The sequence below is a fragment of the Arachis ipaensis genome, chromosome B1, assembly GCF_059453495.1.
Source record: "Arachis ipaensis isolate K30076 ecotype BB chromosome B1, ASM5945349v1, whole genome shotgun sequence".
NCBI lineage: Eukaryota > Viridiplantae > Streptophyta > Magnoliopsida > Fabales > Fabaceae > Arachis > Arachis ipaensis.
This window is the reverse complement of record NC_142436.1, coordinates 48,780,681-48,783,474: the sequence shown is the minus strand read 5'-3', so window position 1 is coordinate 48,783,474 and position 2,794 is coordinate 48,780,681. Positions and strand designations below refer to the sequence as shown.

The 2,794-nt window shown below is 43.0% G+C and overlaps 1 non-coding gene across 1 annotated transcript; it reads left to right on the top strand.

Moving 5' to 3' along the window:
• Nucleotides 1-2,479: 2,479 nt before the first annotated feature.
• Nucleotides 2,480-2,587, top strand: LOC148576488 (small nucleolar RNA R71). The gene has a single exon (XR_015904041.1). It is a non-coding gene; the product is annotated as a small nucleolar RNA R71 (small nucleolar RNA).
• The last annotated feature ends 207 nt before the right edge of the window (nt 2,588-2,794 follow it).

Genomic DNA, 2,794 nt, shown 5'->3' with positions numbered 1-2,794 from the left:
CTTAAAAGGTTTGCTCGTCCTCGAGCAAAAAAAGAAAGAAAGTAGTAGAAGAAGAAGAAAATGGAGGAGATGGAGGGAGATATGTGGTTCGGCCAAGGGGTAGAAGTAGTGGTTGTAATGTGTGAAAAAGAAGGAGTGGTGAGGGGTTCATATAGGGGTGGGCGAGGGTTAGGTTTCATGTATTAGGGTTGGGTTTAGGAGGGAAAGGATTTTAAATTTGAAGGTAGGTGGGGTTTTTGGGGAAGAGTGGATGGATGTGAGTGGTGAAGAGGTGGTGGGTAAGGGTGATGGAGGTGATTGGTGAAGGGTATTTGGGAAAGAGTGTTATGAAAAGGTGGGAGAGAGAGAAAGATAGAGAGAGGTGGGGTAGATAAGGATCCTGTGAGGTCCACAGATCCTGAGGAGTCAAGGACTTAGCATCCCTGCTCCATTTAGGCATGTAAACGCCCTTAGAGTGCAATCCTGGCATTTAACGCCAGACTACTGCTTGTTTCTGGCGTTAAACGCCAGCTTTTCTCCCTTTCTTGGCATTTAACGCCAACTTGGTGCTCTGTTCTGGCGTTTAACGCCCATTCTGCTACTCTTACTGGCGTTTAAACGCCAATAAGCTCTTCCTCTAGGGTGAGCTATTTTTAATATTGTTTTTCATTCTGTTTTTTATTTTTCAATTGTTTTGTGACTTCACATGATCATCAACCTAAAGAAAACATAAAATAGCAATGGAAAATAAAAAGATATAATTAAATAACATTGGGTTGCCTCCCAACAAGCGCTTCTTTACTGTCAATAGCTTGACAGTGAGCTCTCATGGAGCCTCATAGATAATCAGAGCAGGGTTGGGGCCTCTCAACACCAAACTTAGAGTTTGGTTGTGGCCTCCCAATACCAAACTTAGAGTTTGGTTGTGGCCTCCCAACACCAAACTTAGAGTTTGAATGTGCGGGTTTTGTTTGACTCTGTATTGAGAGAAGCTTTTCATGCTTCCTCTCCATGGTTACAGAAGGAGAACCTTGAGTCTTGAATACAAGGTAGTCCTCTGTCAACATCAATCACAGCGTTTGCTGTGGCTAGGAAGGGTCTGCCAAGGATGATGGATTCATCCTCATCCTTTCCAGTGTCTAGGATTATAAATCAGCAGGGATGTAAAGGCCTTCAACCTTCACTAGCACGTCCTCTACTAGTCCATAAGCCTATTTTAATGATTTGTCTGCCATCTCTAGTGAGATTCTTGCAGCTTGTACCTCAAAGATTCCTAGATTCTCTATTACAGAGAGTGGCATGAGGTTTATCCCTGACCCCAGGTCACACAGAGCCTTCTCAAAGGTCATGGTGCCTACGGTACAAGGTATGAAGAATTTTCCGGGATCCGGTTTCTTCTGAGGTAATGTCTGCCTCATTAATGCACTCAGTTCATTCGTGAGCAAGGGGGTTCATCCTCCTAAGTCTCATTACCAAATAACTTGGCATTCAGCTTCATGATTTCTCCAAGATACTTAGTAACTTGCACTTCAGTGATGTCTTCATCCTCTTCAGAGGAAGAATATGCATCAGAGCTCATGAATGGCAGAAGGAAGTTCAATGGAATCTCTATGGTCTCTGTATGAGCCTCAGATTCCTTTGGTTCCTCAAAGGAAAACTCCTTTCTGTCTAGAGGACGTCCCATGAGCCTTTTCTCACTGGGACTCACGTCCTTCTCACTCTCTCCAAGTTCGGCCATGTTGGTCATGGTTATGGCCTTGCACTCTCTCTTGGGATTTTCTTCTGTATTGCTTGGGAGAGTACTGGGAGGAGTTTCAGTAATCTTCTTACTCAGCTGACCCACCTGTGCCTCCAAATTTCTGATGGAGGACCTTGTTTCATTCATGAAACTTAGTGTGGTCTTGGATAGATCAGAGACTATGGCTGCCAGGCCAGAATGGCTCTGTTCAGAATTCTCTGTCTGTTGCTGGGAAGATGATGGAAAAGGCTTGCTATTGCTAAACCTATTTCTTCCACCATTATTATTAAAGCCTTGTTGAGGCTTCTGTTGGTCCTTCCATAAGAAATTTGGATGATTTCTCCCTGAAAGATTATAGGTGTTTCCATAGGATTCTCCTATGTAATTCACCTCTACCATTGCAGGGTTCTCAGGATCATAAGCTTCTTCTTCAGAAGATGCTTCTTTAGTACTGTTGGATGTAGCTTGCAATCCATTCAGACTCTGAGAAATCATATTGACTTACTGGGTCAATATTTTGTTCTGAGCCAATATGGCATACAGAGTATCAATTTCAAGAATTCTCTTCTTCTGAGGCGTCCCATTGTTCACAGGACTCCTCTCAGAGGTGTACATGAACTGGTTATTTGCAACCATTTCAATGAGTTCCTGAACTTCTGCAGGGGTTTTTAGATGAAGAGATCCTCCTGCAGAATGGTCTAATGACATTTTTGATAACTCAGACAGACCATCATAGAATATACATATGATGCTCCATTCTGGAAGCATGTCAGTAGGACACCTTTTGATCAGTTGCTTATATCTTTCCCAAGCTTCATAAAGGGACTCTCCTTCTTTCTGTCTGAAGGTTTAGATTTCCACTCTAAGTTTGCTCATCTTTTGAGGTGGAGAATTTGGCCAGGAAAGCACTGACCAACTTATCCCAAGAGTTCAGGCTTTCCTTAGGTTGTGAATCCAACCATGTTCTAGCTCTGTCTCTTACAGCAAAAGGGAAAAGCATAAGCCTGTAGACCTCGGGATCAACTCCATTGGTCTTGATAGTGTCACAGATTTGCAAGAATTCAACTAAGAACTGAT